This window comes from Mixophyes fleayi, chromosome 5 (genome assembly GCF_038048845.1).
Source record: "Mixophyes fleayi isolate aMixFle1 chromosome 5, aMixFle1.hap1, whole genome shotgun sequence".
Lineage (NCBI taxonomy): Eukaryota > Metazoa > Chordata > Amphibia > Anura > Limnodynastidae > Mixophyes > Mixophyes fleayi.
In genome coordinates, this window is record NC_134406.1 from 171,419,893 (window position 1) to 171,428,481 (window position 8,589).

At 37.7% G+C, this 8,589-nt stretch overlaps 1 pseudogene; it reads right to left on the bottom strand.

Annotated features, from left to right (window-relative positions):
- Positions 1–936: 936 nt before the first annotated feature.
- On the bottom strand, positions 937–8,156 carry LOC142159494 (uncharacterized; annotated as a pseudogene).
- Between the last annotated feature and the right edge of the window lie 433 nt (positions 8,157–8,589).

The following is an 8,589-nucleotide window of genomic DNA, read 5'->3' on the forward strand; positions in this document are numbered from 1 at the left end:
GCTTGTTAGAATATATTCCAGTACTTTTAATCTGATCCTTATATTGTTGTAAGGCTTCCTGGTATAGTTAATGCAGCCATAGCACAGTATCTGCAGTAACGGGAATATTCACATCTAACTTTCCAAGGTTTTCAGGATTGTCGTTTTCTTCCTGTTCATATGAATATATTGTCTTTTAAATTCAGTACTTGAGATAAAGTCATTTTTTTATTATTGATTATTTATTTTGTGATATTTAAATAACTATAATTCTAATTATACAATATTTTTGGGAAGTAAATATATACTTCTCTTTTAAGTATATTAAAGTTTATTTGATGCAGTTATACTTGTGACTTCAGTGCTATTTACATTAAAGTGCTTTTTTTCAGTTATGTGCCAGTCTATTAATTTTATTTTTGTTTTCAAAATGCCATGATCCTTAATAAATTCATTGGGGCGTATTCAATTGTCTGCGGAAACGCCGAAAATCCCACGGTCCGCGCACTATTACAGTTATTACGGTAATAGTGCGCGGGGAAAAACGTTAATATGGTAATTTTCTTGCTGGATTTCAGCTCGCAGCTCCCTGAGCCGTGAACTGAAATCCAGCTAACTACTACCGTAATGACTGTAGTAGTTTTAACGCAGCGGGATTTCCTAACAATTGAATATGCCCCATTGTGTCTGTTCCTTCATTCCTTCAGAAATTTAGCCTCATTTTCCCCCTCTGGTGCATAAAAAAACCTACAGGGTTGCACAAATCATTAGGTAGGTAGGACTTAACTTCAGGAGTAAAAAAAATGTTTGTTTCATGCAAAACTCACAAACAGATACATTAAGAAATAAATATATTTTTAATACACTCAATAAGTCGCTGCACTACTTCTTCTTGGTGCCAATCCCTCCTTAAGCTTTAACCTCTGTACAAAAGTGACCTGGGACACTCCCATGCCTCTATTTCTTATGCACGAGTTCTAGTTTGTTCTTTTAGAAGACTTGAATGTTCCTTTCTTTTTTGGAGGTTTGTCTTGCTCTTTGATTTTGACTGAAACTCGCAGATCATCATCATCATCATCATCATTTATTTATAAAGCGCCACTAATTCCGCAGCGCTGTACAGAGAACTCATTCACATCGGTCCCTGCCCCATTGGAGCTTACAGTCTAAATTTCCTAACACAGACAGACAGAGACAAGGGTCCATTTGATAGCAGCCAATAAACCTACTCGTATGTATTTGGAGTGTGGGAGGAAACTGGAGCACCCGGAGGAAACCCACGCAAACACAGGGAGAACATACAAACTCCACACAGATAAGGCCATGGTCGGGAATTAAACTCATGACCCCAGTGTTGTGAGGCAGAAGTGCTAACCACTAAGCCACCGTGCTGCATAGATAATATGCGGGTATGCAGAATTTGGGTTTAGCAGGTCTTTCAACCCAATACTCTTCAACAGTAGCCCCATGGGGCTTCTTTTTGAGGTTTTCCTTCTCTTGCTCATATGCATAGCTTCCTGGAGGCATGTTTCGATATTGTGATGAATTGCAAGCATTATTGTGAAAGTCCCTTTCTGGTAGTGTGGTGACATTGTCATTCCAACATTCTCAGAGTTATTTTCATTCTCTGTGCTAATGCCAGAAAAATTTGATACTGGGTTACCTGCATCCCAGTTTTTACTTTCTATAACCTGGTGCTTTTGGGTACATATTCAGGCTGCCTTGGGTTTGTCTGGGTTTATTTGGTTTCTGTTCTTCGCCCTGGACTACTGTAATGCCTAAACTGCGTGTTATGGTAAAACATAGGGGAGGGCGGATTGGGATTAAAAGGAGGTCTTCTGTTCATTCTTATGTTCATTTAATGCAGAGGTAGTTGTGCTATTGGCTGTGAATAAAAGAAGGGTCTCTGCTGGGATGTAGAATACTGCTTATTTTCTTGAGGAGGTGCTGCAGTGTTCCTCTTTCAGCTTGTTACATACAAAAGCACAACTAACTATCCACCATACTTCTTTTTTAAGTATCAGTCATTATATAGAGGTTTATAGAAAGTGGTTTCTAATATTGGCAAGTATAAGAGAATTATCCAGGCAGCGAAATGATTCAAAACCTGCAAACCTACATATTTCTTGTGAACCACAATACAATATTGTGGAATTGTTGTGCTTTATAAATAATAATAAACCTAATATAGGTTTAAAGTTCTTATAGACTAGATTTGATATTCCATAACCTTTATTTCTCAGAGCAACTACTGAATTAAACATAAAGAAAAGTGTACTCTTTAATTTGTGCTGAAGGAAGTGCTGAAAAATTTGTTTCATTCTCCCAGCTATCAATAATCCAACCCAACATGACAAAAAATCCTGCCCTCATAGGCACCTTGTGAAATTAAGCTAATTACAGTAGCTACAGCACAATGGAACCAAATTTTCTTATATTGATCTTTTTTTTCGCTCTGATAAAGATAAAGAGACATAATACTGAGCATTGTTTGTCAAGCTTTCAAATAGGTAATTTGGCCACTAACTGGTTGCACTGTTAGAAGATAAACTGTAAACTGTTATGCACTACTATACTGTAAGCAGTTTTATTTATTTTCAAGCAAAAATAACATTCAAGAAATAACATTTGCAAACTTAAATTAAAAAAAATCTATTATACAGTATATACAGAGGCACTGCTCTCACAGTGGTGTTTCCGCTTCTTATCTCAGGGTCTTTTTGAGAACTGCAGGCATTTGGTTGGCACTGTTGGTAATGTAATACGATTGGGTTTCACTGTGCATGTGCTGCTCCACCGCACTGAGGAACTTATTCAGATATTTCAGAATATTTTTCAGTGAGATCAGGCTGGTGGGATGCCCTGGTAAGTACAGCGCCTTCCTGCCACGCTTACCAGGCTTACCATTAGAGATGAGCGGGCTTATTATCGCAATCCGAGCCCACCCGAACAGTGCGGACCCGACGGCGATCCGAGCACTGTTCGGGTATTTCCGGCGGGGAGAATCAGTGAAAGCGAGGCTGAGACTCCAAATCCCACCGTCGGATTCTCGCGAGACTCGGATTGTATAAATTCCCCGCTTGCCGCCGCCATCTTCAGTCGGGCTCAGATCAGGGAAGAGGGAGGTTGGATTTTTTAGTGGTGCTGTCTGTGTCCTGTCACTCTGTCCTGCTGAATCCAGTGGTTACTTTGTCCTGTGCTCTGTTGTGCTAAGTCCATTGTTATTTTAAAATTATAAAAAAATTATAAAAAAAATAAAAAAAAAATTATACAAAAAGAATTTAAAAAAATTCTAAAAAAATTATACAAAAATAATTTAAAAAAAATATAAAAAAAGTATAAAATTTCTACTGCAATATATAAATACGTTCACTGTTCCTGCAGTCCAGAAATATTAGTACTGCAATATATAAATACGATCACTGTTCCTGCAGTCCAGAAATATTAGTACTGCAATATATAAATACGTTCACTGTTCCTGCAGTCCAGAAATATTATTACTGCAATATTTAAATACGTTCACTGTTCCTGCAGTCCAGAAATATTATTACTGCAATATTTAACTACGTTCACTGTTCCTGCAGTCCAGAAATATTAGTACTGCAATATTTAACTACGTTCACTGTTCCTGCAGTCCAGAAATATTAGTACTGCAATATATAAATACGTTCACTGTTCCTGCAGTCCAGAAATATTATTACTGCAATATTTAACTACGTTCACTGTTCCTGCAGTCCATAAATATTAGTACCAGAGATTAAACTACGTTCATTGTTCCTGCAGTCCAGAAATATGAGTACCAGAGATTAAACTACGTTCACTGTTCCTGCAGTCCAGAAATATTAGTACCAGAGATTAAACTACGTTCACTGTTCCTGCAGTCCAGAAATATTAGTACCAGAGATTAAACTACGTTCACTGTTCCTGCAGTGCAGAAATATTAGTGCCAGAGATTAAACTACGTTCACTGTTCCTGATTGGTTTGTTAAAGTGCGAATGTCCTATTTCAACAACATCAGGGTGGGTGGGAGGGCCCAAGGACAATTCCATCTTGCACCTCTAGCAAACTCTTGCAAACTGCTATCCTGTCTGCCACTGCAGTGCCACTCCTAGATGGGCCACGTGTTTGTGCCGCCCACTTGTGTTGCTTAGCTTAGACATCCAGCTACCTCGGTGCAACCTTTTGGACTAAAAACAATATTGTGAGGTGTAAGGTGTTCAGAATAGACTGGAAATTAGTGGAAATGAATGTTATTGAGGTTAATAATAGCGTAGGAGTGAAAAAAAAACAAAAATATGTTTTTTTGCACTTTTTATGCTTTTTTTTAAAAAAAATCAGAACCCAAAACCCAAAATCAGAACCAAAACCTTTAGTGGGGTGTTTTGGCAAAACCAATCAGAACCCAAAACCTCAAGCTAATCAGAACCCAAAACCCGAAAAGTGGCCGGTGCACACCCCTACTTACCATACCCCACCAGTCTTGAGTATGATCTTCTACTAAGTCTATCTTGTGGTAATCAAACTGACTTGAGATAAGGTTATAAAGCTTCTGTCCAAAGAGGTACTCCCCTTCCAATGGAAGAGACACAAGTCTATTCTAAATGAGTGTCTGCTATTCAGTGACGTAACCACAAATCTCATCACACTGCAACTGATGAGGCCATTGCGCTGGCTGAAAGTCTAATGGAAGTCACCAAAGATTCACACATAAATTATATTGCTCTTTGTATGTGTTGAAGCATTTTAAGCAATTCACTCCTTTTGACTCAATCTTTAATATTAGGCCCTGTAAGTTATTTCCATAGTGACTGCAGGTGTGATCACATGCATCTTTTTTAAAATACTTTCAATCTTCCTATCCAGAATTTGTATCTTCTAATGGGATTGTAATTATATTTCGTAGTCAGGCAATAGCCGCATCTTGGCAGCACAGTGGCACAGTAGGGGTAATGTTTTTGATTTCATCCAGGGTCTGATCTGTTTGGAGATTGTATATTCTGCCTATGTTTGCATGGGTTTCCTCCATCTGCTCCAGTTTTCTCCCACACTCCAAAAACATGCTGTTAGCTTAATTGGCTTCTGAAAAAATTAACCCTAGTATGTATGCCTATGTTGTAGGGGATATAAATTAGAAGCTCCACTGGGGTATGGACTGATGTGAATGATTAATTATCCTCCGTAACATGTAGGCGCTAAATAAACAACTCTTAATAATCAATAAATAAATAATATCTTTGGAGGTATGTCCTACACCTTAGTTTCTTAGCTTGTCTTTGTTTCATAGACCGTAAGAACAACATGTTTTGTAGTAAATGTTTTGTCTTTCACCTCCATTAGAACAACTTTATAGATTCTTTTTATTAGACCATCAATAAAGCGTGAAATAACGTAACCGTCCTCTGTAACTTCTGCTGACTCAGCATCTGGAAAACCTAATATGTCAGACTCAATCAGTTAAACTTAACCCGATTCAAATGCATCAGAATCAAAACTTATAAGGAACCATAATCTTTTGGGCTTTAATACAGGCAGATCCTTTTTGGTAACAAAAGTATCTGCCAAATCAACGTTCATCCATATGAGGAGGACATACAAGGAATGATAAGTATAGGATATGGGTATGTTGTTGATATATAGTAATACTGTTAATATTTATAGATGGAAATTGTATTGAGTGGGGAAACACCCTTTCAAAACAGAAATGAGTAAGGAAATATTAATCATGTGTACACATATGATTTGGGTGTAGTGGAAAACATTTTGGGGTATGTCGCCAGTATGGCGGACATTTTGAAGTCGGCCATCTTGAATGCAACTCTAATTATTTAAATGGGAAAGCAGTCATGTACATATCAAACAGATGGAGAATTTCATAAGAAAAACAAAGTTGTTCGTTTGTTTTAATGTAACTTTATTCATTCTCAAGTTTTAACTGAGTTTTCTTTTGCCAGTAGTGACATTAATAATAATGGAACTAACACAAGCAGAACATGCTGAAATTGTCTTGATATCTGGAGAACGAAGCATACATGCTATAGCAAATGATTTCAACTAACGTCATCCAAATAGGCCACCCATTAGTAACAGTGCAGTTGCAAACTCCTTGCCAAATTTAAACAAACTGGATCAGTTGTAGATAACCCAAAAAGGGGTCGAGCAAAAACTGCTACATATGAAGCAACTGCAACTGCTGTGCCGTCATCATTTTCAAAGACCCCACAACGTAGCCTTGTTTTCTGTTTCCTGAATGTGGGATATCAAAACAATCTCAACACGTTCTCTCATGCATTAACTTTCAGAAACACATCCTTTTATTAACGTTGCACTAAATTAACACTTACATTTGAGGATTCAAAATTTTAAAGTGATGGCATCACAGCTATAAGATTAATTGTTCAAGATTGTGTCCTGTATACCCCAGAACCAGCACATTGAGGTATGCATTCATTTTTATTTAATTAGAACATATTCAAAGATAAATGTTGGTTTCCTTACCAAGTTCATGAATAGAAATAATAATATATAAATATAATCAATTAATTTGCTGGCTGGATGTAACAAAATGTTTACGAGCAGAAAACAATCAATTAGAACATTGACAGAGCATTAAAAAACTTGATACAATATAAGGAGAGAAAAAACAAACATCCATATATTACTAATTGCCATATTCAACCCCACACTGGAGAGTATACACAAAATAATAAAATAGCTACAGCGCAATATGGCAGATGAAAAATAATATTGAATGTACACCCAGTTCTGGCATTTATGCATACACAAAACCTCAGACAACAGCTTATAAAAAGGAAACTACCTACAGACAGCGCCGGTGCTAGGGTTCACAGCGCCCTAGGCAAAATTTCGCCGCCCCCGCCCCCCCCCCCCCCCCGCGAACACACACAAAAAAAAAAAGAAGAGTTTACTTACCTTTCTCTAGCTGATCCGCGCCTTCTTCACGCAGAGGCGGAGTGATGCATTCTGGGAAGGGGGGGGGGCGCCGGGAAAGAACTTTATTCACACTGTCTGTCACAGATGCCCCGCGGACACTGAAAAACAGCGGCGGCACCCCGCCGCCGCTGCAACCCTCTCCTGAGCCCAAATGAGCAAGAGACACTTTAAACTGGGTTTGTATTAAATACATAGTGTGTTAAAATAGAACTTTTTGTTGTATTCCAAACTTTTACAAAATATTCTGTTGAATGCAAACAGATCTGAACACTAAAACTACAATTAAATAACAATCATGGTTCAATTGGTCATATATTTTGAAAAAGTGTATTAAATATTATTATATTTGTTGTATCCTTAGCCAAATCCTATATTCTGTGCATCACTATTTTGATGAAAATTCCTAGTAGCAACCAAGCATTCAACTTTTCTGCGCCACTTTAAAGAAAATGCCTACCGTACTTTAACCACTTGTTTAATCTTCAGCTATACAGCCATATGAGTATGTATTTGCATCATTGATATGTCAATTTTTCACCCTGCTAATGGGCAATAAACCAGAGGGATACCGAGGATTTAGAGCAGCAAGGCAACTGCATGGAGTCCTGAAGAGGTATAAGCCAGCAAGGAAAGCATCTGATTCATCAACACAACCACTTTGTTTAGAGTCTGAAAGTGGGGAGGACAATTGATACCATCAACCATGCAAACACACCCTTGCATAGTTGATCAACCAAAGATGGAGAAAGCTATAGAGAAACTGGGCATTTTCAGCAGAGCTTCTGACTGCTTTATTGGTCATTACATTTGATTTATTAGTCTTTTATTTGAGTTACAGATCTTAAGAAGTATTATTATTTTATACTTTATGCTGCAGGCATACCTGTAAGGATTATGTTATTATATATGAATATGTTAATGTATCTGATACAACGGTAGCATTAGCATTTGCATTGGGTTTCAATGGTTGACCATGAAAGTCAGGGATCAATTATTTTATAGCCAATCCTGACTGTTAATGTTAGTGGGGAGGTTGGATGCAGAAACTATAAATAAGCATCAGAGGAGGAGGTGTAGCATGTGAATCAAGGGTGAACTGTCAATAAGTATTTTGTCAAGCCATATCTGTTACACTTTTATCCACAGTAGTTATTGTGGGTATTTATATGGTGGAATTTTTTTGGCTCACTCCACTCTGGTGATTAGGTTCCTTTTCTGGATTCATGTTTGGCTCCAATACAATACTGTACTACACTATTGTGCGCCTCCTCCTCCATTCTTTTTTATATATATATATATATATATATATATATATATATATATATATATATACATATTGTAACAAAACCGCACCCTTCTCCTGGCACTTTTGTCACCTTCTGTTGCAAGAACACCCAGTAGACATCAGCAACACGAAACTTCTTGTTTTCAATCAAACATATTTATTGTTGGCATCCCAATAAATAACACTTCTGTCAGGATGACACCAGCAAGCAATACTTTTACTTGCACCTCCTGGTGACCATAAACACTAACTAGACATAGCCCAGCTCACTACTGACTGGTCAATTAGTTCAGCGTCAGTCACATCTGACAAGAGCACAACTCCAGGTTAAATACACAGGTCTCCTCCCACAGGCTTGGATGACTGACGGGTG